Raw genomic sequence first — 27,179 nt, forward strand, 5'->3', positions numbered from 1 at the left:
GGATTTCTCAGAAATAGAGCTTCGCAGTTGGGAAATCGGCTGTAGTTGAGCGTTTGAGACTATCTGGAAGCATCGCCTTTCCTCTTGCGGTTGCCCTACTGTCCGCGCTAAGAAAGCGACTAAAATGGTACTTTGGATGGAGAATTCACCGACATATGATTCAATATATATATATATATATATATATATATATATATATATATATATATACACAGTGGCGTATCCTGGTACAAGGACATAATTGTGTTCTGTAGTGTATCACTTAATACAAGGGTCGAAAACCTTTTTAGGCGGTGTGCCAAAGGTGACATGAAGCCGACACGGCAGGGTCCAGACGGCAAAACCGAAGGGGAGGGGGGTTGCCGGCACACGGAAAAAATTCGGTAAATTGACGACAGTGTACAAAACTGGCGTACACTTTAAGATTCTTGGATGAAGACCTTTACCTGACGTAGTATTTCCATAACGAATCTTCCTTACCCCTTTTTTTGGACTTGGGCAGAGAAAGGAATTGAAGACATTATCTGGCTAAGTGTAAAGATGCCAACTGGAAGTGACCTTGCTTTTTTCCTGTAGAACCCTATTTCAGGTCTTAACTCTCATATCACCTTTCAGATAGGAAGTGACATGGGGAGGGTGGGGGGCCTGGGGTTCTGACGTCGTGCCGGGGGCCACATAATACCGCCCTGCGGGCCGCAGGTTGCCGACTCCATACTCAATAAATTACGCAGGGTAACTCGCAAAAATCAATAAAGCAGGTCAGGCCCTTTGTTATACGAGCACCGAAGAAAACGGGCAATGTGGGTACATATAAGGAATGGCGTAACAGTCGCAAGTTCTGGAAGCAGAAGGAGGGAAAAAAAAGTTATTCATTCGAAGAGCCCATCGATCTTCTAGAGCGCTGGCGGCGTCTCTCTTGAGGCCACTTTCCAAATTAAGGTTCATTTTCCTTTATTTGTGATGAAATTAGCAAAAAGCACAAAAGAAGACAGACACTTAACTTCGTGACGCCAAATCGGAGCGATGATGCACGATTGCGATGTTCCAGAGGACCGAGGGACCGCACTTACGGGCGTTGGCTGCAATCAGCGTGGTCATTCAGTGAGAGAAATGAATACAATAAACTGATAGGCAGAAACAGATGGCTCCCTATGGCTAGGATAGAGGGAGAAACAAGGTTACGTTTCTCCTAGTGGCAAGCTAGACACGCTATGGAAAGTGAGATTGGATTTGACTTTGATTTTATTTCTTTTCACTGCGGCGTTACATATCTTAGTGTTGATAGGTCGCAAACGATGATGGGAAATCATCGCTGACACTTTGCGCTACCGCATATAACGAAGGCTGCAGAAGGCAACGATACAGTATTGCTCACATAGCACACATTGCATTTTATAAAGTGCTAGATACATGGAATCCACTGAATATGCACAAGGGAGCCGTTCATAATATAAAAGTGAAAGAATAAAATGAAGCTCAGTGAAGAAAACTTTAAAAGAATAAGTGCGAGTTAAAGATTTTAGGGATTTTATATACAGCCATGGCCGTAATTTTTAAAGCTTTTTAATTTGATAACATATCAGGTGCGTGTGCATCGTGTGACAAGCCTCGGGCAGCGCAGAAGAGATTTAGGTGTAGTACTGATCATTCAGGTTGACCAAACAAACGGATAGCCAAAATGAGAAGAAAAAAGTGGCCGCGTATCTGCGTGCTTCGCTGCAAATGTCGTCGAAAGACGATAGTCTTCTTCTAGCAGTACTACATGAGCCCTGGTCTCATCCGCGGCCACCCGTGATGCTGTTCTCGTACCATTTTCGTCCTGGAATGATAAATGCAATGAATGTTTGTTTGAACAGATTTCATTTTACCGCATTATTTCATCAAGCGGCCATTTATGTGTTGCCTTGCCTCAGGCAGCACCTCCTCTATGTTGAATCGGCCGCATCTGGCTGGCATTGATAAAATAGAGGAGGCGCTGCGTGAGATATGGGCGCCATCTGGCAGCGGCGCCGGGAAACACCAGCTTGTGCAGAAACCAGGGCCACCGCCAAGTGGCAGCACCATATCGCCGGCAGAGGGCTTTTCCGTGCATAGCGTCGCCTTTTCCGCTCAGCCTAAGAAACACTAGGGTCTTTGGCCGGTTGGCTGAATCATGTGACAGACAGACAGACAGACAGACAGACAGACAGACAGACAGACAGACAGACAGACAGACAGACAGACAGACAGACAGACAGACAGACAGACAGACAGACAGACAGACAGACAGACAGACAGACCAAAATTTCTGCCTTCAAGTATCCCAAGAAAGAATCGTCTTTAAAAAGTGCGATGTAGCAAGACTTTTCGCGAGACTGGTGACTCATTGTGACGCTTACGTAGCATGCTCAAGGGTTCATAAAAGCCACTCACTCACTCACTCACTCACTCACTCACTCACTCACTCACTCACTCACTCACTCACTCACTCACTCACTCACAAATCCACACACACACATACACGCGCGCGCGCGCGTGCGCGCACGCGCACGCACGCACACACGCAAACAAACAAACAAACACACACGTGCGAAATGCCGGAGCGCAACAGTTATTCTCATGATGTGAATGAGGGTTTTACCCAGTTAAGTCCATTCGATCCATAAAATAATTCATACAACTCATCTCGAAAACTACAATACATACTCATGCAAGCGAAAGAATGCAAGAAAAAGAAGTTGATTGTCAAGCAAGTTAATAAACAAAACGGCAAATGGCAGAGAGGCTTCTAGCAATATCTTATGAAGCAAAGACGACAAATCCGGTGTTGCCGACGTGCTCGTCCAGGCGAAGAAAATGCAAACGAGGCACGAGGAGATGAGACGGGAAAATCGCTGCGCGACCTGCTTCATTCGGCTGGTCCTGGTCGCAATCATCATTTCATTAATTTAGCAAAATGGCAAAATGAAAAGATACGCTTAAATAAACATGGATCCAACCTCTCATATAAAAGGTGATGGCGTAAGTTGAGTGCTTAAAACGGAAAGATGAGTGCTATGCGAAGGAGTATAGGCACAGTTATGTGAAAGTACAGGTATGAGAGTATTGGAGTATATGTTCAAATATGCACCAGAAGATCCTTCAATCTGGCGTTCGTGTTCTTTTGTTTTCTTATGCGGTAGATACTACTCTGCCGCTAATTATGTGCGATTCAGGAGAAAAAATGAACCACGATCTTTTAATTAACCTTGCTACTCAACAGTGCTCTCTCTTTAATTGTACACAGAATTTTACACAAAAGACTTGGATGTGCTGCAAAACAGCGTACTTGCAGATGACCTTCTATGCATGGCGTAATTGCTTTACCGCTAACGTGCTACAGAGGCGACGAAAAAAAAGTTATTAGGATTTTATTGCAGCCTTGAACTCTTGATTATATGGCGAATTACGTGCTACTTTTTTGATGAACGCAGTCAAAATTGCAACAATTTTGAGATATTTGCCCTTGATTATTGCGAATTCTATTAAAGCCAGAGTCATAGCCACATAAATGACAAAGCTTTGTCGCCTTTTCTTCTTCTTCTACACCAGCTCAGGTTCAAAAGTTCTGGGAAGGGCTGTATTTGTTTCTACAATCGGGTTCGCTTGTGACGGTTCTACAAAACGTAGGCTGTATAATTCTGCTGCGCAAATGCAGGAAACCACTCGTATAAAGGTAAAAATGACTAGCAGTGGACTAGAAGCTGGTCTTCGCTACAGTGACACAAACAGGTATGACCGATGGATACATGACAACGCATTCCACAAGACACTTCTTCACTTCATACACAACACCGGCCTAACGGCGCACATTTAACACAAATATACCCAACAAATATTATGCCTTCAGGGCAAGTCTATGTCGTAAATTAAAAAAAGAAACAAAAAATAACATACGCGTACCACAGGGATTACCTCATCAAATTTCAAGCGAAGAATAAGACAGCGCTGAGGACGGGACAAGAAGAAGACACAGAAACGGCGCTGACTGCCTTCTTCTCGTCCCGTCGTAAGAGCCGTTTTTTTCTTCGTCTACTATGCACCAACCAGCCCAATGAAGCGCACTTCTCAAGTTTCAAGCGCCACTTGAGAGGTTGTGTAATTGCATAACGGTTCTTACTTCTCCGTAGAGGTTTTTTTTTCTATATTGCTTATTCTTTTAGTGATCATTGTTGTGATACTTTTCTCTGTCGGAGCCTCAAGGAGGAGTGATTTTGATCCTTTCTGGTTACGGGTCTGTTGTAGACGGAGACCCAACAGCGGCCAAGAGTCGTCCTTTTATTTCAATGAAGGTCACATTCATTCGCTCTGTCGGAGCTTTTTTATTTTTTTGACCGACATTTGTGCTAACACAAATATTCCTCATGTTACAAAGAGAAATGAATTCCTAGCTCTGCTCCTCAAAAAAGAGAAAGAGAGATAGCACGGACGCCGAGTTAAGAAGTAATCACGACGTAACGCTTTAACCTCGAGATTTCGGCTCATAAGAATGCCGAGCATGAATACGTCTGTCACAAAAATAAAAGTAACAACTGCAGCATGCACACAGTTTGCACAATATCCCCGTGTCCCTTTTCTATTTGCGCTGCCCAGTCAGCTAAGGTTAAGGTTTGTTATAACCACAGGCTGAAAATGGAGTGTATGCAGGCGCGCCTTGCATTACAATGTATTGCTGGCAACGTAGCACGGCACTACAACAAAAGACACCGAAGCACAGTTGCGAGCTCATATTAGGTCGACGTGCAGAATGATTTTTATGAAACAGCCTCTTACCCGGCGCGATACTCCGCGAGTTAGTTTTCCATTGCTTCTTCTTTCTTTTTTTTAAGTGAGCGTTGCAGCAGTTCCTTTTAACAAGTCGCACAATATGGGCATAAAAAAGTTCTTGGCATCTTTGTGCTCTCACAACCGCCACAAAGCGCGTGCATCCTAAAGGGCGCAGGCCAGCATTGCTTATCCATGGTACAAAGTTTCGCCTTTGGCAAGAAGCCAGGCGAGTTTTCAGTTTCTTCCGCGTTCTTCGCAATTGTCTGGCATGTCTTGATTACTTTTTGCAGCAGTCTCTCGCAGCTCGTACGCCGCAACAACCCGCTCTGCTTAGTGATGCTCCCTTAAGGATCCATCTGGCAACGAAGAGTCCTTTCTTTCCACTTCTTCAGCCCATTCATGAGTTCATAGAAGCAGCAATTGCACCGCAATAAAAAAGCCGAGTAACATATCGTCGTGCTGTATTTCTCTATGCCAGCAAGTTGCTTTTTGTGAATATCCAAATTCAGTGACCTCGATACATTCAAATGAGTTCCTTAGGACTGGAGTCCTAAATTCAGCGTTGAAAGGAAAAAGAATGTAATTAGGAAAATGTACACGACACGAGAGAATATGAGCAAGGTTTCATTTTTCTTTTCATTGTGAAACACTTACAAAAAAGAAAGCTAATAGAAGTACTTTAAGATGAAAGAATTAGACGGTTAAAAAGGCCTGGCAAGGTTTGTTAAAACTCAGTAAATCATAAAGCAAATGAACTTGAGCAAAACCTGCAAGCATTTTTTATTCTACCAACGGTATAGCGTAAAATAAAAAAGAAAGAAAAACAAGGTAGACAAGTAAGAACACTTTCTATTCTGTTGTCTTTTGGTGTGTGTCCTTATTTTCGAACAACCAACCATTTATATTTGCGATGCAATCTTTAGTGGCCCACTCAGTCCTCCTGAATTATCCTTCAGTAAAATGATGCTCAAGTTAGTTTATAAGGTGCGACGTAATTCTGGTGGCAAAATATTTTTTTGGTTTTCTTTATGGTATTAGGGAATGCTTCGTAATATTTCTCTCCATGCTGTTCAAGTCTGAAAGAAATGCATATGAGCCACGCCCATTCGATGGCTATGACGACAGTAAATTCCTAAGCTAACTGTTAAATACAGACCTACAGTGACTCTCATTTGGCACTATTTCGTTACTCTTTTCCGGCAGTATTTTTCACATCGGCAGAGCGTAGCCTTCACTGGTATCATTCGTAATATAAACGCGCGGATCTTGCTTGCTTTTGTTATTTTCTTCAAGTGTCAGACATGCAGGTATTGGACGAAGATTGTGGGGTCGCTGGTTCTCATAAGGCGAGGGTATAGCCACAAGTAAATTTATTGGCGAAATTCAAGCCGCATTAACATACACGTGCTTACAGGAGCCAGCGTAGAGGCTTTTGAAATCAGACTTTTGTCGGCACGTAGAGGACGCGTAACGTGCTTAAGGTTTGTCCGACTTAAGCGTGACAGAGACTGTATATTATTAGACCTGTTGATCTTAACATGTCACTGACTCCTAGTAGAATTAAGTACTTGTTTGAAGTTTTTAACTCACTCTTGGAGCTTCTGAAACAAATAATTTCATTGAGCACTGATCGCTGTGCGGCCGCTGTGTCCAGTTACGAAGCCTGTGAACTGATGCAAAGCGGAACACTGTGCTCACTGCGCCACTTTACGCGCCTGTATAGTGAGCACAACGTGTAGGCCGCCATAGTTGATAATATTGAGCATTGTTCAGGCCACCAGGCTTACGGACGTTGGAACAACGTTCGTGGTTTGTTCGTATTTCTACTTAGCCCGTTTTGTGTGCAGAGTAGCTGTACCACGCGACAAACGGCAACTGTGAAGGTGAACACCTCGAAAAAAAAAAAGCTAATCTTGTTACCGGAACTATTGTGCTGTTTGCTCGCTCTACCGTTTTATCAAATTACCACCTTCCTCTCTTCAACAGGAAAAATAGTTCTTTATCTTGTAGGCGGGAGGTCAGACTGATGCATAAAATAACATTTTACTTTTAATCGCACGTCAAGTATGTATATTCATAGGATTCATGTACGGGTCTCATAGCTTCCTCTAGTCTACACTGTGCGAAAAGTAAAGGATGTGCAAGTGTCACTCAGCTGTGAAGAAAAGAAGATAATGCAGTTTGCTGCTGCTTGGAGGAAGTTAGGCTATTGTTCTATGCTTCGCGTGTGGCATACAGGGACGTGTTCTCGCACAGTGTGCTTGAGTTTGTGTGTTCAGCGTTTCTTCTATTTATATTAGGGCAGCTTTGGGCATTCCCTTGTACTCAGAGAACTGTATATAAAAAAAATGAATGAATGGATTCAACTATCCGGGCCGAAATATGTGACGTAAGTGCGGCCATGAAACTCGCGACCATCACTTACACCGAAGAGATGGTTCTCATCCGTGAATTCGCCATAGAGGTGCTATTCTCGGCGAAGAACATAGTCTGTACAGTCTGGTGTGGCTTATTTGTGGGGTATTCTACCCAGCCAACAAGATGCTGTGTACAGAAATTCTAAGCTGCCTTGGAGTCTGCCCTTAAAGTGACATTAAGATTCAGCGGTCTTTTTGCTGTCAGACGCCCTGGCAGCCTTACCTGCGTCGTCGCTTCCAGCGATTCGGTAATGGGCAGGCAGCCATTGCAAAGAGATCTTGTGGTATTTTTCTTTTGAGAGGTGTTTCTCACGTGAAATCTCTTTTTATGAACAATAAATAAAATCTGACAAGTATGCCCTCGACGAAATGCAGACGTTTTAAACTAGTTTTTTTTTTTTCGTTTTCCTGATATTAAAAAGGAAGTTGCCGTGTTTCCCTATTGCAGTTCTGTGTTTTCTGCATTGTAGTGAATTTTCACACAGAGATGCATAAACAACGCATTTACTAATTCAGTCATTTTTCTAATATTTTTTTTGTTTAAATAACATTTACTGACTGTTCAGATATTCTGGACGAGAAAAGAAAAAGGGGAACATTTACAATTTTTCTCGACGCAGGACTGCCGGTGGGCGTTAACCAGTTAAATAATAAACATTGTACCGATGTAGATTCAAATATTTCCTGATTTCAAAGCGACAGCTCAAGCGCGTACCCATAGGACGTTGAGAAAAATGCTGTAACTCAACTGCACCCTACGCAAGTGTCACCGATGTGAATTATTGAAGAACAAATTTGTCATAAGCTGTTTCAGACACGCACTTTAAAATGAGCTTTTTTGTGCAATTTCAGAAATAGTTACGTAACAGTTTCGCTGGAGATTGTAGCAATATGTGGTCCTATTTATATTACAGCTAAAAAAAAGCATTGACAAAAGAACTTCATTTTCGTAGGACCAGAGAAACCCGGTGCAAACTGCCTGTTTCGTTTTTTTAGGTAGTGTCCGGGAAATAAATCACCGGTGGGTTTTTATAAGGTGCATCTACACTGCGGCGCTGCCACTTTTCAACGTCATAAAACCAATCTTCTTCGTGGGGCGCAGGTGGGCTCAGCTGTACCAAGCGAAAATTGATTTTCTCGTATGCCAAAATATAGTTGCTTTGCCGTACGCTTTAAGTATTTGGTGACCGAGAAAATACGAATTAATGTTACAAAAGGTAACATTGATAAAAGATACGCCTTCGTTTTTCAGTGTTTAAGCGCCAGCAACTCTGGCAAAATAGAACAATACACTGAGACATTCTTCTTCTCCATCTCAGCTATTTTCGCCTTTGCGGAAGACCTTAAAAAAGCTTATAAAACCAGAAAATTATTTGTGCACTTTTAGATGTTGGAATTTGTCTAGGTTTTTGTTCCCTCTTCTAATCAAGAACTGCGGTAGACACGCTAAAAAATGAGGCACATTTACATTCTTGTATTTTTTTTTAAATGATGTCTTCGCAAGAACACATCTCGAAACATCAAAGGCAATCTTAGTACACTGAGCTTTTAGCTGCGGTCTTGTGGCTCTGTACCATTCTACGAAAAGTTTCATCTTTTACTTGTGCCGTCATTCTGACAATGGCTACATATACAAAATGCACAGTAAAGTGTGAGCAAAGAAAAAACAAATGAATTACGCCATTCTTTTTGTCTTTGCTTATTTACATTTTCTTGATATTAAAGCTATTGCAGTTTCTTGAAACGTGCCAGCCTGATTGACTCTTTGTAGTCCTGATGCACATTCGTCTGGAATGTCATTCTGTTCTTTGTTTCTGCTCTTTTTTTTCGCGTCTATTTTTTTTCTGCTTCCTTTCAATGTCAACAGAAAAATGTTGGAGGAGGAGTATGGAGTGACAATATAATCAGGTTTAGTGTATACTCTCCTCTCTACGACATCAGCACTATTGCTCTTCTAGTCTTGGTGTTGTATATTTCTCTTCTGTAGGCAGTAGATTTGTCCAAATCACACGCTATCTCAGATTTCTCCCTACTTTTTTGAAGTTTCTTTCTTCTGTTTCTTTTTGCTCAAGAAGAATTGTAAACTAAGTGGAAACTCACAAAAAACGTCATGTTGCTTCTGCGGCGTGGGCGCACTTTCGGAATGCTCAGTGTCCACTACCGCCTTCGAGAACGCCGAGATGAGCGTAAGCCGAAGTTTTTCCAGCGTTGTCGCGAATCATAGTTCGACTGAAAGGCTTCAAACGGATACTTTTGGTGTCGTGGAGAAGGGGGGGGGGGGAATCCAGAAGAGAGCATGATACCTTGCAGCTACATTCTATCTATCTATCTATCTATCTATCTATCTATCTATCTATCTATCTATCTATCTATCTATCTATCTATCTATCTATCTATCTATCTATCTATCTATCTATCTATCTATCTATCTATCTATCTATCTATCTATCTATCTATCTATCTATCTATCTATCTGTCTGTCTGTCTGTCTGTCTGTCTGTCTGTCTGTCTGTCTGTCTGTCTGTCTGTCTGTCTGTCTGTCTATCTATCTATCTATCTATCTATCTATCTATCTATCTATCTATCTATCTATCTATCTATCTATCTATCTATCTATCTATCTATCTATCTATCTATCTATCTATCTATCTATCTATCTATCTATCTATTTGTATGCGCCATTTTCCGATAACTCGGGCTCTCTCGATTGCGGCCTTGTCGGCGATCAGCCGTTTCTGATATGGCAATGTGATCTTCTACCGGGGTGACTTGTCATTCCACGTTGCCACGTTACATTCTTTCCTTGGTGTGAGCTCTTGGCCGTCAGTGTTGCCTGTAGCAACTGAAATGTTCGGCTGCTTAGCACGTGGATGAAAATGAAATTTCCAGCATAGATGAAGAAAACAGTTATGAGGGAGCATCGGGAAATGAGATATAAAGCATTATGTCAGAAAAGTATTACGGCACATCAAAGCCTTCCTTGTCCCCATTTTTACGAGAGCGCAAGGGCAGCCGAATTTGTTTCACCCTCTTTGCGTTGATAACGTCTAGATGTACGTAACTAAGGGAGAGTGGTGAACCTAACGCTACGTGAACAGAAAAGCCACCAAGCGCACAGATACTGTCCATGAAGCCAAATATGTGTTAGGCACAACTAATCTTCATTGTCCGGGAAAGCCTTCCGGCTAGATCTAGGCTATTTTTTTATATTAGGTGTTCCTTTCTAATTAACATCACTTGCAGCTAAAAAAAAGATTGCAACTAAAAAAAAGATTTAAAAATCCATGAAAACGTTCAGTTGCAATGATATCCTTTAAACGAGCATCTCCAAACAAGAAATGCTTAAAACGACGTTGTTCGCAAACTCTGCTGAGAATCACTGGCCACATAAAAAGCAGTTTGAACCCTAGCTATCATTGGAACGGGACATCCTCAGTTAGCTACGACAACACCGAGCTATTCGCGGAGGCTACGATTCGAATAAAGTAAATTGGTATAAGGGCGCACATCTACTACACATATAGACACAAAATATTATGCCTTCAGGGCAAGTCAATCTCGCTTTAAAAATAAGTTTGCGCGAGAACGCTACTGATGGCGTTCTAGCAATAAACATGGGCACCACGCTGGCGCCTAGTAGCATGCGAATCAAACGCGACTATACGACAAAAAATCCTAGCCACTTCTGCGTCATGAAAACTGTCGGACGCCCTATCGCCCCTTTCGGCAGGCATTATATCTTCCTCCTTAGTTTCGGCAAAGTTCTAATTAAGTATTTTATATGCCCCCTAGCTGGCTCGTTATAAGCACCGCTCCTCTTAAGCTCGTGTTGCCACCGGCTAAACTATCGGCAGCGTCGTCGCCATCGTCTTGTTGCTATCACTCGGCCCCTCGGGCGTACTACGGCCGCTCAACGACCATGACAACGTTGGGGCGAGAATGATCCCCGCAGACGCGCGCATGATTCGCTGTAGAGCTCTATTTATATGCTTCCCCTAAATTCATGTCGTGCAATCGTGGTGTGTAGCCCAGTTATCATGACACATGTCTTCGGACCGAGAGAGACCGGGTCCAAACCCAGCCTCGCCAAAGATATTTATGAAGAGAAGCTCCTATTTGTTACTGATTTCCGTGGTGGCGACGACGGTGATATGTTTCGCTAAAGTCCCGATGCCGGCAGGTGTACAGAAGCGCCGGTGTACAGAAATGAGGCCCTCGAAGGTACGGTCGCATGCGTATTTGTATGCACCGTTTATCAATAATTTGTGCTCTCTCGATCGTGGACTTGCCGGCTATCAGCCGTTTCTGACATGGCAATGTTATCTTTTATCGAGGTCACCTGTCATTTCACGTTGTCATATCTCAATTTTGCATTATATTGTTTCACATATGACCGTCGTTGTTGTCTGTACCGGCATAAGTGTTGCGTTGCTATAGGCACGTGGATGAAGTTCGAATTCCCGGCATGGAGAAAGAACGAAGTGAGGAGAGAGTATTGTGCAATGCGATAAACAAAAAAGTAGGTCAGGCCCCTTTTTCCCGATAGCGGAAGGGTTTCATTTCTTTGCATATAGCGTTTCTTGACTAAATTTCGTTGTTCAATTCACAATGTGCAAGTAGGTTTCCTCTTTTTAAAAATCGCAAAAAAAAAAACTGAGGTTGTGATTTTCTTCTTTTCCAGGTAAGGATTTCACCTTCTTTTGGAGTTGTTGCCTGACGGTGAATGGTGAGTTGCATCAACTACTGCGTGCCTCACTGGTAAAGCATTTATTGTTTCGTTCTTTTCTTGTTGTTGTTTTTTGGCATGTTTAAATCGAGTGGTATCAACCGCACTAGTGGTATCAGCGGTGCTTAGTGTGTCATTTGAAACTACATTCGAAGAGGTTTTATGCCTAAAAGCGTTTAATATTATATCGGTGACTGGATAAAAATGCAAAACATTTGGTAAGGATTTCTAAATTTTAATTACTTTTCGGCAACCCATTCTTGCGCACATATTATAAGCTGACACTGATAGTCTCCTCAAAGGTGACGCTAGTAATTTGTCGCTGTAGCATCGTTTTTAACTTCTGGAGACCCACAAGTGTCAAGAGTAATGGATTGTACATATTCACTATTCTCATTTCACGCTCGCGGAAAAACTATGCGCATTTAGCGTTGTCGTTTAGCAAGGTGCCTTTAAATATTCTGATAAAAACGCTTCCAGTGAAGTAGAAGTTCACAATAAGTATGTTAACACAGGTGGCTAAGTCGGTGTTGTATTGCTTGTTTTGATGTTTGCGTCTATTAGCTCTTTGGGGCCATGCGGGGGGGGGGGGGGGGGGATTGTGCGTTTCAGCTTATACCGCACGGCAGTAAGCACGTAGCCGCAACTGGCGACAAGGTCCTTTTATTTGTGCGGTACAATAAATATAAGGAATTCATTCAAGATGTGTTCCTTATGAATTTCATGATTATCACTAACAAGTCGTAACTCACCTAAACGTGTTAACCTTAAAGGATTGCCGAAAAACTCGTACATTATCCAGCCTGAGGCGACGGGAATGCCAAAAATAATCCACGACCTAGGAAGTTTCTGGAAGACGGCGATGGAGAAGATATGAGATGCCCAAATTCCTTCATTGCCGAAATCTTCTCAGACACATAAATAACTTAGAGGACGCTGGAGCTTCACCTTCAAGAGTAGAACGCGATATCGTAATCGGGCCCCGTGCGCATCGCCTTTTTCAATTGCTAGCCCCAGCTTCGGTTCTCGGTGCATGCCTCAACCGTGCCGTAAGGAAACGAAATACTGTGCGCGTAACGTTGGCTGTTTCAAACTATCCTCGAATCCCTACTGCAAGTAAAGTTGTGAAGTGGCTAAGCCCTAATTATTCCTTTTGCGAATCAGCGAAGGGCCCACTACGCGTCCGTAAGGCAACACGCCAACCTACGCAGCTGCTCACTTTGTGGATGCTTTTGCACCTGTTGATGATTAAATATGTCTGAGCGCTTTGTAATGGGTAGGCCTTTAAAACACCCACTAATAGCGCAATTCACATGCTTCGACGCCTTGCACGATTCTACGCTTCTGCCACGCATATATCATGCGTTAAGAAGACTCCTTCGACAACATGACATCCATATAGTATTTTTTTTTCCGAAACAGCTTCAAGCAATAGCGTGACTCTGTGGTAGAACACCTGCTTGCCGCGCAGACTGCCTGTGTTCGATTCTCAATGGGACCGAACGTTTTCATTAGTTATTTGATTTGCATCTTTCTAAATGTTTCGGTCACGGACAAGACCATGATTGTTCGCTCACAGTCAGCGACGCCGACACCGACACCGACGCCGAGACCGGAATTTCTGCGAAACGAGCTCTTTAACGCTATTCGGTCATTCCAGCATCCCAGGCGGCGCAACGCGGCACTCCTCCGAAGCTTGTACCCGGTGATGTGAGAGGCGTTGAACGTCGCTTCGCATTCATTCAAACATCTTTGCTTTTCTTTAGCGACAGAAAGTATCGCCTGTAGCGAAACTAGAGGGCCTGACAAGCTTTGCTGCTCGACAGGCGCACGCTTGCGAGATCGCCTCATGACCATCTCGTCCGGCATTTTGACCTACCGTGGCGCCGCCTATAGTCGCTGGAATGATCGAATCGCGTTAAAACGAGATGGATCACCTCTGCGCTAGAGAGAAGCTCCACCGTGAAACGTTGCTAAGGCCTTCTTCTTTTTATATTTTCTATCGCCTATGTAGCGGACCTACGCATTGCACGCACAAAAAAAAGTTTTCTTTATTTTCACCAGCGTCGTTATTGCGTCCCAGGGAGCTCGCTTTCGTTGCACAGAGAAAAAAAAAAGACAATAACGAGCGCCAGCCAGAAATAAGAATTGCTTGAGTGGTTTCGGCAACAGTGCTTAAAATTGCGTGTCGCAACTTTATACGCGACGACGAGGCACTGCTTCTCACGAAATGGTCTACCCCTGCCAGGATTTGTCTCCTCATTTATTGTCATACACAAGACACTATAGTTCTGGGGTTCGCGATAAATATTTTCTTGGCTATAATAGGATAATACTGGTGCTTTCGCTGGAGACATAAAGGCAGCCTCTTCTTTTTTCTTTTTTCTTCTTTTTTTTTTTGGGGGGGGGGTGGTTTCACAAGCACCCTGTTTCCGTTGAAAAAAAAGAAAACATGTGTCGCTGCAAAACAACCATATTGAATTTGGAGCTATAATGCGTAACGTTTAGGTATACACTGTGAATGAAGCAGTGACGTCTGTATTTGTCGCTACTATAGCGGCACTGTGTGAAACTGGGATATCACATTTTTTACTGACAGCTCGATGAATTCTCTCAGTATTGCAAAGCGACCTCATTGCGGTAGTAATCAATTGCCAAGAACATACAAAGGCGTGGTTCGTCTGAAGTGATATTGTCGGCAACATCGCTTGTGAATCAATTTATGTAACCGAAATGCTGTGAAGTTACGACTGCCCGGCGCAAAAACGTCATTCGTATCTTAACGGACGTTACCTGCAAAAATATGCAATATGTCAGTGGGTGAGATGCATGGAAGAAGTTGCGACAGTGCCGCTATGATAATGACTGTTAACGTTAGTAGAATTAGCATTCAAACAACGTAGGGTCGCACCATATGGCTGCAGACAGCTTCATGTTAAGTTTCTAGTTTTTATTTTAAGCAGATAGCGTTAAAGAGCTCGTTTCGCAGAAATTTCGGTGTAGGCGTCGCTGTAGGCGTCGTTGGCTGTGAGCGAAAAATCATCTTGTCCGTGACCAAAAAATCTAGAGAGATGCAAATAAAATAAACAATAAAAACTTAGGTTCGAGTGAGAATCGAACACAGGCCGTCTGCGTGGCAAGCAGGTTTTCTATTGCTTGAAACTGCTTCGGGAAAAAACACTATGAATGTCATGTAGTGGAAATAGTCTCTTTAACGCATATAATACTGCGCGGCAGAAGCGTATATTCGCGCCAGGCGTCAAAACATGTGAATTGCGCAACGAGTGGGTGTTACACCACCAATTACAAAGCGCTAAGACATATTTATTCATCATCAACTGCAACATCATCAACAACGTGAGCAGCTGCGTAGGTTCGGGTGTTGCCTTAGGGACGTGTAGTGGGCCCTTCGCTGATTCGCAAAAGGAAGAGTCATGGCGTAGTGGGCACTTAAGAACTGTGCTTTCCCTAGGCTTTCTAGGATAGTTTGAAATGGCCCATGTTAGGCGCAGTCGTTCGTTTCCTTCGGCACGTTTGAGGCATGCACCGAGAACCGAAACCAGGCTTGCTGTTCAGAAGGCAATGAGCACGGGGCCCGATTGCGCTATCGCGTTCTATTCTTGAAGGTGAAGTCAAGCGTCCTCCAAGTTTTTTTATACTTCACTTACTTCTGCGATCTACAATATACACTGTCCTGATTCGGCTCACTTAGAAACGATCCTCGCGCGCCGTGGTGAGCCATCGCCACGACATCGTGACGAGGACAGTATGACGATAATGCGTTGACGACGATGGCATGACCAAGGCTTTGCGTTTTCAGTATTAAATGACGACACTCACGATGACAAATCTAAATTGACCGCAGCACATCATTGATGTGCACCATACTAAAAGAAACCCCCTCGTGGTCAAAATTATTCCAGCGTGCCCCACTCTATGTCCTGCGTCACAATCATATCGTGGTTTCGGCACACTAAACCACGTAGTTTAATTTAATACAAATTGTTCACTACGCATTGTACCTACTATAAAAGTTTTCTCACATCGCGTTGCAAAATTCCCATTGTGCCTGCATGTATTTTTTGCTAACCTCAGCCCAGCAAGTCTCGTGGAAGACGCTCTTTGCTGTTCACTAATGCTTCGGTTATGAATCCTTTTCCGCCTTTTAATTCCTCTCTACTTTCTTAAACAATTGCCCTCAGTTCATATCCAAGATATCTGAGCCTGCCGTGTACACTACGTTTATACATCCCCTTATCTCAGCCATCACTCAAAAGATAATTAACAACCCGTTTATGCAACCCCTACATTCTGCGTCGGCAACGTGGATGGTGCGAGATGTTCTCGCGGTGATACATAATGTAGTCTCAGCGACGAACAGACACAAAAAGACCAGCTGGTAGCACGTATCGTGGTTGTCGGAGATGTATGACGGTAAAATGGGCGTCACGCACTGTGAAGCATAGCAAACTTCGCTTCCTCTCTGGGTCCTTTTCGTGTTGGGCACGTGTCTAGTCTGAGCTTGCATTCCACCATTCAGCAACGGCACAATAGGCTCTGCTGCTACCACGAAAAGGCAGGCAAAAACACACGAGAAAGGCATTAGGTGAATGGAGTAATTAAACGGAGCCTCATTAGGAAACACAGGCCCGTTCGGATGGGGAACTGGTAACCTGCGCAGTATGTACACGATGCGTGCCGTAAATAATGAGTCACTCTGGAGAAGCCGACGAGTTCAGCGTTTTCCATGCACTTCCTTTGATTTCCTATTAGTAAATGATGCGAGTTTATATTTTCATGACATGCTTATGAGGCTTATGCGGGAATTTAGCACGAACTTTCGGCTATATATGTACTTTGTTTTCAGGTCTCATTGGACTCTCGCTAAATGAACTTTCTTGAATTTTTTTAATGTTTTATGACGAATAAATGTAAACAATTTCGTAATTTAGTTGAACAATATGAAATAAGTGGCCTTTGTAGTTTTCACAACTGTTGTCGACCCTTCTAATGATTTTTGCCGTTTCAGTCTTCATAGTACGTCATCGATATCAGCCAAACCTATAGTTTGTCGGCGATGGAGGCGAAAATGTCTGAGGCCCGTGTACTTAGATTTAGGTGCACGTTAAAGAACCCCAGGTGGTCGAAATTTCCGGAGCCCTCCACTACGGCGTCTCTCATAATCATATGGTGGTTTTGGGACGTTAAACCCCAGATATTATTATTATTATTATTATAGTTTGTCGGATACGAAGTATACTATCGATACTTGGCGTCAGTGCTTTGATTTCTTACCCTTGCAATTATTGACAGTTGCGGTCAATTACCATTTTATTCAGCAGCGCTCGCAAGCCTACGGAATGTGATTAGCACTCGCACGTCCATCGCAGCTCACATCCGACGAAGAACCACCGGAGCGTTAACTTCAATACCCGGACGCACAGAGACAATAGCATTCCGAGGGGCCGTATATACGTCCCTTGCCGAGAGTGCAAGAATGGAAATGTTTTTGTATGACCGGGAGTTCGTGAAAGAATGGAACCCAACGCAGGTACGTCGATCGATGCTGGCTATCCGGGGCGCTCTTTTGCCTGTCGTCGTTTGCCTCGGATGTACTTCTTCCTTTCCCAGATCTTCCTCCTCTTCCGGAAGCGTTGGGCCTTTTGTTATCCGAGGCATAGCTCGCTTCTCTTTGCCAGCTCATAAACTGCCGGTCTTATAGAGCTGGAAATCACCACCAACAGCTTCAGCACGCCTGCGTAGTGTCATCCATCTTGGTTTACGAACTCCGGCCGCCTTTGTGAGGCGCGGACCTCTATTTCATTGTCTTGAGCTTCAAAATGCTAATCGGTGCGTGCATAATGCTGACTCTCTCAACGTTCACTGCCACAGGAGCTGGTGCTCTGCGTCCTGCATACATGTAGAAAAGCAGAAAAAATAAAATTGACGCAGGTCTGCTCAGCTTGGCTTTGCGCGATTGCCTTGACGTGGAGCTAACGCATTGCTCGGTAATGGTGCAGTGCTTGTTGAATTGTCATTTTGTTAAATTATTTTTAGTGACTGAGAACATCGGTGAAAACTATGTTCGTTACGACTGGCGCTCTCTCATGAAAGAAAGAAGTACGCCAGAGAGGGCAGAGAAAAAAAAACATGAAAAACGCGTGATGAATAAGGAGAAGTAAGGACTTTAAGCGTGCAGGTGTGCTATCAAGTCCAGCTAACCATCATTTTTGATGCATCTTATGCATCATGCATATTAAGGCGAAAGCCTTAGACGCCTCATCAAACACGAAAAGTGACCGTCGGCGGCGGCGACGGCGTCAGCACGAGTGATAATTAGGTAAAAAGAAAGGTGCACGTCGTTCCTTGAAGCTATAACGTTGGTGCGCACCAGGTGGTGCAGGATTTAGCTTGTTGATTTACATGAATAGTAGTTGAAGGACAAATAAAGTAGGACCTGCCAAAAACAGTACACCCTAAAAGGTGCTAGGTTGCTTCGCGTGCAGCTATTTGAAAATTTATCGCATTATACGTGGTAACTCGAGCGTAAGAAGAAGTTGAGTTTATCCATTCATGTTTTTTTTTTCGTGCGAAAACTGCACCTGCAGCTTGTCTTCGCTTTGTCTTCAGAGTTCTTCAAGAGCGCCGTTGTCGTTGTGTCCTTTTCAACGTGTTCCTTATTTAAAGTTTCAGCCCAGACAAAGTTCATCGGGCATAAATGGTCAACGCATGTTTTACTAGAAAATCACATTAGATGGTAAAATCAGAATTGGAATCTGTTCCTTCATTCGTCTGAGAAGGAAACGCGCCTGCTTTGGGAAGCTGCGCTTCGTTTCACCCTCTATATCTTTAAATCTGCCTCACTTGGAACATCACCTGCTGAACTGTATTTTCATTCTATATATGTCGGCGGTATATAGATAGGTTTCAAAACCCGTAATCCTAAAGCGAGTGAGATGTTAGCTTACATGCTTGAACTCGGCGTGAACAAAGTTTCTAAACGGGTTGAATAAAATTCATTTATATTAAATCCCCCAAAAAAGCAGGTGTGCGATTTTTACAAAGAATGCAGGCCTGCCTCCAGATCACTCTGTTGCACTGTGGGGAAAGCGCATACCAATGAACAGAGGACGTAAATTCTTCAGGTTCATTATAGGCAGAATCCCAACTTTCATTCCAAATAGTCCTAGGGGCGAATGCCCAAAAAAGGATCAACGTTATCAAAAATTTGATCGCACATAAATAGGCGCAGCGACAGGGTGAGTTTAACAAACTAGTAGAAAAGCCTCATTCGTCCTCGTTCGGTTTATGGTGCCGTGCTTTATAGCACAGCGAGTGCATTAAAGATTTCGATTGCCACCGTAAAATATATTGTAAAATATGCTTAACGTTGTTTTATGTTGCTTAAACTGAAACGTTTTTAGCGAATCGAGCTAATAAGGACCAATTGCAGTCCTAGACGTGCTGGAAAGTGTAATGCAGGGGCGTAGCCAGAAATTTTTTCGGGGGAGGGGGGGGTGTTCAACAATACTTTATGTATGTTCCTGCGTGCATTTGTATGTGCGCGTGTAATATACACAAGCAAAACTGCAAAATTTCGGGGGGTTTGAACCCCCCTCCCCCCTTCCCCTGGCTACACCCCTGGTGCTTACACAATGTAAGTACTTCACACAATGTAATGAGTACTTACACGTACGCATATATTTAGTCTGAGCATGTGCAGAAGATTGCCTTGCTTCCCAAGATGAGCATGAATAGAGACATATGAAATACACAGATCAACCCCCTCAGTCCGCAATATGCGGAAGACTAGTTCTCAATAAAAATATAATGACATATCGCTACGACCAATGGATCATAATGATTATAACTATGAGCGCGTAACTAGGAGCTTGCTACACCGGCAATGATTGAGCTGATAATCAAGTTTTCTCCCAAACACGCATCTACTTTACACGCCGCCACCCGAATCCTATATGCCCTTGCAAATACATTCCGTAAGTCTGCGCACACACTGATCCCGAGGACCTCTTTCTGTTTATGAGCAACAAGATTGCTCGCAATGTCAAACCGGAAGTATAGGGCTGCCACTTCACTTCCGCGAAGCAATGTTATTAAAGGAGTCCTGACACAAAAATTTTCGCCCCGCGTTTTTTTGCTGCAATGTGTTGCTGGGGGCCTGTTAGTCATAACACGGCACATCGTTTGCTGCAGCGCGCGACAGATAATTAATTACAAGCTCCTCATTACCGACACAGCCTCAGTTTCGGTTTGACAGAACTCCAAAAATGGCAAGCCGCCGGGTGCGACTATCACCACCTAGCGAGTGAAACGCTCGGTCACGTGAGCACACAGAACAGTGACGCATTTCCGCGCCGTCTGTCGTCGTCGGGCTCATAGTCGTCTGATGGCGACGATTTTCTTGCGGGGGGGATCGAAGGAATTTTCGACGTGGCGAATCACTTCATGTTTGACCCGCTGGCGAGGAGCGATTCGTCGGGAAGCGCGTCAAAACAGAAATGGCGGCTACGACGTCATCGTAATTTGTACCGGCTGCAACGGTTACGTAGGGGAAGTAGGGGGGTCACCTCGGGTCACCTCCGAGGGTGTCAATGCACTAGGTGCGGCCTATAATGCTGGATCGCGATCGCGAACTTCAAAATTCATAAAAAATACCTTCCAAGCTTTATTCGCTGCCGATATTTTGCAGATGGTACACGCACGTACACGGGAATCGATCCAGCAGGCAATCTCGGCTGCGAAATTTTGTGTCAGTACCCCTTTAATGCCATGGGACTCGCGTATGGAAGCACTTCGGAACTCGAGCATTTGTTTATGTGCAGGGCTCCTAGCTCGATGCATTCCATTAGCGCATAAGCACCTATTGGTTCTCAAAGGAACGGACGAGTAAAAAACACGCTCGCTTTATTGCAGCCATCCTTTATCTACGGAACTAGCTTGCAAATACGGTTAACGCGTTTGACGCTCGGCCGAGGAACAGGAAACGTGAGACAGGCAATATTCCCGCATAACTTGGTAGTAGGACTCATGCTATTGTGCTCATTAATGTGAGTGAGAACACTATGAAAGTTGTTCACCTCAATCTAGTCCTTCTTGAATATATTGACCACCAACTATGTTTGCCGCGAAGAATGTAGAAATGGAAACTTTCTGTAGTTAACTTAGCATGCATTGCCACTATTCACATTGTGTTATTGAGTTATGTCATGTTTTTTCTTAACTTTGTCCCTAAGGTGTAGTGCCAGAAAGATTATCGAGGTTAAATGTTTGCCACTCACACACCATTCGGAATCTATTGCTACTGCCTTACCCGCTTCAAAAACATAAATCATAAAAACAGCGTTTTAACTACACAGGACAAAGCAAGGGCTGACAACACCGTCGACCTGAGTGGGTCACTTCTTGCTTTGTCCCATGTGTAAACTGCTGTTTTATATTGCTGCATGTCACTAACCGTTCAACTCATCCAATCTGCGCGTGTTTTTTCACGTTCGTGCCCTTCCATAATGCCGTGCGTGCATTCTTGAGCACTCGTCTGACAGATGTGTCATTGCAATCCAGTGCTGGTTCGTAATCAGCGCACAGATTAAAAGAGTAATGAATAATGCCGGTGGGACAACAAGCGAAGTTCTTGAAAAAAAAATCCCGCCATCTCCCCGTAAAGAGAACCCCGAGTAGTATGCGAAGAAGCCATGAGTCGACTTAGATTTCTGTAAATCTTTTATTTTCTTCGTCACTGTTCATGGTCCTTCTATTCGAGGTTCCCCTGATGTTGTTACTCGCCATATATGACTTTAAGCTCAGGGGAACGTTTTCCCTTGAGTATAACGGCCTTGTGGTCCGTAAAGTATAAAGTTAATGGCTCTTGCTGCAAAGGTTGCAGCTTGAAGTTTGATAATGCGATGTCAACGGCCCGTTTCGCTTCGGCTTCGCGAGCCCGCCGCTCCGGATCGGCTGGGGCACTGGCTACGTCGACGCGACGCCGGGAAGACAGGCCTCGTTCACAAGCTGCTTCGCATCTAAGGGTACCTTGCATGATTTATGGCGTAGTGGGTACCTTGCATGAATGACGACGATTTATGGCGTAGTGAATACCTTGCATGATTTATGGCGTAGTGGGTACCTTGTATGAATGACGATGATTTATGGCGAAGTGGGTACCTTGCATGATTTATGGAGTAGTGGGTACCTTGCATGATTTATACTAGAGCACGCGCCGCAGTAGAGCGAGCGCTCTATCGCACGTCCAGATGGCAGGCAAAGATTCCTTTCTGCACACCATGCGCGAGCTCTCCGCTCGTGCGAGAACTTCGTTCTCTTCTTTCTTCCATATATCTAGTGGCACCGTTTTCTCAGGCAAACATTCCTTTCTGCACACAGTGCGCGAGCTCTCCTCTCGTGCAAGCACTTCATTCTCTTCTTTCTTCCATACATCTAGTGTCACGTGGGGCACTGGTCACGCCGGGGGGACAGGCCTCGTTCATAAGCTGCTTCGCATCTAAAAAAGCTGGATACTCCTCTCTACGACAACGGGGAGCGCCGCTTGCACGCGCTAGGACCGACTCAAGCTAGCAGAAGCAGCGAAAAATTTTTCTTGCTTTCGTAACAAGGCGACCGCTGACCATTATCGCACAAAGCAGTCTTATGTCTATAAGAGACGTAATAATGCCCGAGTTATAGCGGTCCTCTTTTCTGTTTGTGGAAGAAAATAATGCGTTCGTTATCACGTATTGGTGCCATTCATTTTTGTACATGTGGTCGTTTTGTTTGAACAAGTTAGTGAAACGTTCATCAGGCTTTTACAAAGTACTGGCCGTTTTAACAATGCATATTGAGAAGAGCCTGTATGATTTTAGGCTTCGACGCCCGTATGCTTGGATTTAGGTGCACGTTAAGGAACCCCAGGTGGTCGATATTTCCGCAGCCCTCCACTACGGCGTCTCTCATAATCATATCGTGGTTTTGGGACTTTAAACCCCACCAATTAATAATATATGCTGTTAGGTTTTTGGAAACTCATTACGGTCGAACAATGCGAAACTTTGTCTACAAGGAACTATTTTGGCATACCAAGGAAAAAAAGAAAAAAAAATGAACAACGGAATGTATTCGTATGGGAAGTGTTTCATTGTACACACCCACAAAGGCATGTCAATGACTTTTTGCGAAAATTTCTTGGATTCCTCTCGTGGATTGTGTGTGTTTACGAATTATCATCATAAAAACATCGTTTTTGACGCAGTCTGCTATACTTCACAACATTACGTTCTCTTACCCCAACGCGGTGAGCTGTTCTGTTTGATTTATTGCTTAACGAGTAAAAAAAGCACGCATAGCACAAATTAGCCTGATGCCGGATCATTACATAATTTTTTTTTTTGTGGTGGCAGGGTTGAATAGAAAACACCACTACGCTGGTTGTTTACCAGCGTGATAGTTATTGGCTCACTCATTATCTTGAGAACACTAGCGCGAAATTTCAGAAAAGATAGATACACAGAACAGCGGCACTGTTCCTGTTTTTTTCTGTTCATGTTTCCTAAACTTCCGCACTGGTGTTCTCAAAATCGCGTACATACAACTAGCACGCAAGTACCACCTAATCACACAGTATTCGTGAATCCGGAAGGAGTGCGACATTTTGGGGTATAGCTGTGAATGTGGCACATGCTTAATGAACCAAAAGCACGGCTACCAGGGCATTAGTGTAGCTTTGCCATATATTACCGCAGCCGCTATGCCCAGCAATCAGACTCGTTACTTGCTGCTAGCCTGTAATCAATACTGCGCCATCGCAATGGGTATATTTTCTTGAAGATCTGAGACATTACCGACATGTGTCAAATAGAAAAAAGGCATCGCTCCTACTATAGCGTGCATCCCACTGTAACGATCAGAAAAGAAAATAGATGACGCATTCATGCTTTCCTGATATAAGCCCTAAAATCACATGGCATTAAGTAAAACATAGAAATCTTTTTTAATTATGGCCATATTCCACAAAAAAAACAATATCCTAACTTCATAGCCTCCGCTTTTATTTACATGAGTAATGTTCACTTTCCTCCTTCTCTCCCCGCTTCCACCAGATTGAATTCCGATCCTTCGTAGTGGATTAAAGCGCACTATCAGCACCCAAACAACAAGCCAAACCTTACCTTTTCGATAGGTCGGGTACCAAAAAGTTGAATTACAAAGTAGCGCGACCACCCCAACCTATTTCGCTGGGATGAAAAGAAGTCAACCATCTATTCAGGAAACGTGCACCACGCCACATAGACGATCAAGAAAGTACGAACGCAGAAATGAAGCGCGAACTTTAAAAGCCGGATTTCTGCCAGCCTGGCATGAATTTTGTTTCTATCATACCTTCGTCGGCGCGGTTTTACTTCGTGAGAACGACTTGAATCTTTTTTTCTTTTTTTTTCACTTTTGTCGCTTTTTAGGTGTAACGTTTCCTGTCGTTCACTTAGGTTTCCTCCATGAAAAGTTTTATATTGTTCGAAACCAGCTGAACGGAACGTGTATTCTTTTCTCTGTCGTAATGTTCCGAAACGATTGCTAGGAGCTCGATTTAGGATTCAGGGCTCGCGTAGAAGAATCGCCATTGGTGTGAAGATTGAGCCTGGATCATGTTTTTTCTGGCGCGCGGGGCATTTGGCCGTTTTTTTCCATTTTGTGGAAGAGTAAAAGCTTGCGTCGAGATCGCTTTCAGGAAGGTGCCTTTCTAACAGAGTGTCTCCAGCGCAACGCACAGATTCTTACGAGCAGCAACCGGAAACACGCAACACTCAAGAGCAGCTTTGGGGTGAGACATCTGCTTCTGCATCCAATAAGTTGAAAGCCTTTTTTATAGCGTTTTTTAGGGCTGTTATTTCCGGTTTCTGTCGTGATAATTTTGCGTTAAAATTTCTCCATGTTAAATGTTGCGGTGGGACGAACAGGAATCCTATCCGGAAAAATTTCAGCTTGGTTTTCTGAACATTTTTTATAGAACATTGGAAAAGGTAGAAACTCTTTGCGATACATCTCCAATTGCGCTAAAATGTGTCAGGATGCATTAGTTAGAAGTATATCGTCGTTAATTGTGGCTAAAAGGTGAAAGGAAGACGATAATCGCAAAGCGCAACGTGCCGTTTCCGGCATGGCAATCTGATCTTTTCTCGAGACGACTTTTCATTTCCCGTTCCCACATTTCATTGCAGCCTCATTTCATGAACGCGCGACAGTCGTTGTTGTCTGCGTGTTGCGCAGCAAAGCACATGGATTATAGTCGGATTCCCGGCATTGAGGAAGGCAGCACTTATGAGGGAGCATTGCGTAATGCAATAGAAAGAAAGAAAGAAAGAAAGAAAGAAAGAAAGAAAGAAAAGAAAAGAAAGAGAGAAAGAAAGAAAGAAAAGAAAGAAAGAAGAAGAAAAAAAGAAGGAAAGAAAAAGTTATGCTTGGCTGTGATATCGCAAACTCCAAAGGCCAGCGGAGCTTGAGCAAGCTCAGTAAAGCAGTAAAGTAGTACCAAACCACACAATTAGTCTAACTGTTGCTGGGCTTCCCACAGCTCCACTGGTCAAGCGGTAACGTTCACAAGCTTCCGGATCTCCATTTCCTCGCCTAAGTGAACGCTCGGCTTCCCTCAATCTAAACTCGGTATCTTCTTTTCTGCGACGATTGGCGTGCTTCAGGATCGGGTCGCTGTCGCCGCATCCGCTCACGATTAGCTTCTCGACGGCGCTGCAGTCGAGCGGCTTCTTCCTCGGCATTCTTCATAGTAGCTTTCGCCATTGCTAGGCAAACGCCACATCACTGCTTCTTCCACTGCGAGAGTAGACGGCCGAAGCAAGCGCTCTGGCGCGCGGGTTTTATCGGAGCGCAATAACGTCACACAATGTGTGGCAGCCGCGCTGCTCCTTATCCCCCGCTAGGCTCCGGCCACCCTCGGCGCTCCGCTCACTCTCACCCGCTAAGCCTCGCTCTACTACCATCTGCCTCCTTCCTCCTCTCCACATCTCATCCGCTCTTCCCCAGCTCGGCGAAGCTGCGCACGACGCGGAAAAAAATTTCCGAAGCGCGCCACCGGGATTCGAACCTGCGACCCCTCGCTCCGCAGCGCGCTACTTTAAACAACTAGTTCACGCGACACCGGCTGTTTAGCATGACAATGGCGAGCTATTTATATACACCAATTAACGCTAACGGCACGCAGAGCTCGGAGATGCTTCAGTGTGTGTAGTATCGCCCGCGTGATTGCCCGAAGGGCGCGCTTAAACGCAACGCTCCTACATTTTCCTTCAGTTCCAAAGCTGCCGTTGAGACACGCACTAAGGGGTGGCCCATTTCTGTGCCCACTGACCAGCGCTTCCAGAAGGCGCTGCACTGACGATGTGGAACGCCGAGTAAACAGTGCCTCGAACGCCACCGCGCGGCAGGAGACGCGGAGGGGTCACTCCACGCGCCGCAGTTTTAAAGAAAATGAACGCTAAGGGCGTTGGGTTGTAGCGCACTGTTAGTTCGCGTTTGTCCTGTGTGTACTTGTGCGTTCTTTTCGAGTGTCCTTCTTTGTGTTTGAGCAGCGCGCCGAAAGTGTCGAGCTGTGACCGTTGTTAGCTCGCGGTCGTCCTGTGTGTGTTCTTTTTGTCAGTCCTTTGCGCTCGAGCGGTGCGTTGCAAGTAATTAGTTGCAAGCAAGGAGGTGTTGCAAGTATCGAGCTGCTTGCCGTTATTCGTATGACATTCTAATTTGTTGATATCGCATTCATTGCTTCGCTGTTGCGACGGAACTGTGACTTTTCTTTATTCTTAGGTTACAACCGACAAAAGAGCACTTCATAGCCTATACACGAGAAAGTCTAAGGGTCATGTCGTAGTGGTTGAGAACGCCTCCCCAATTTTCTGGAGATACTGAAGCCGAATACCTAATCGCAACGCTCCAGTACGCTACCTTGAAACACCTCAGTGCTTGGACAAGTTAAACAATCACTCGTAGGTGCAGAGGTCATCAGCGTTTCTAGCAACCTAAGCATAAAACATGGCAAATAGTATTTGTTGCATTTATTTTACGTCCTTATAGCTGATATCTTCGAACACGAACATTCGTAGCATATGTATAGGCAAATGCGCTAATGCGCTTTGTAGGAATGTATCCTGTTTTTGGGTAATAAAACCACAGGCGTGGGGCTTTCGTGGGGTGCTGAGTAAATGACTGCCATAGATGAAATAAGAGCGCGATTCCAC

The sequence above is a fragment of the Rhipicephalus sanguineus genome, chromosome 5 (assembly GCF_013339695.2).
Source record: "Rhipicephalus sanguineus isolate Rsan-2018 chromosome 5, BIME_Rsan_1.4, whole genome shotgun sequence".
Classification (NCBI taxonomy): Eukaryota; Metazoa; Arthropoda; class Arachnida; order Ixodida; family Ixodidae; genus Rhipicephalus; species Rhipicephalus sanguineus.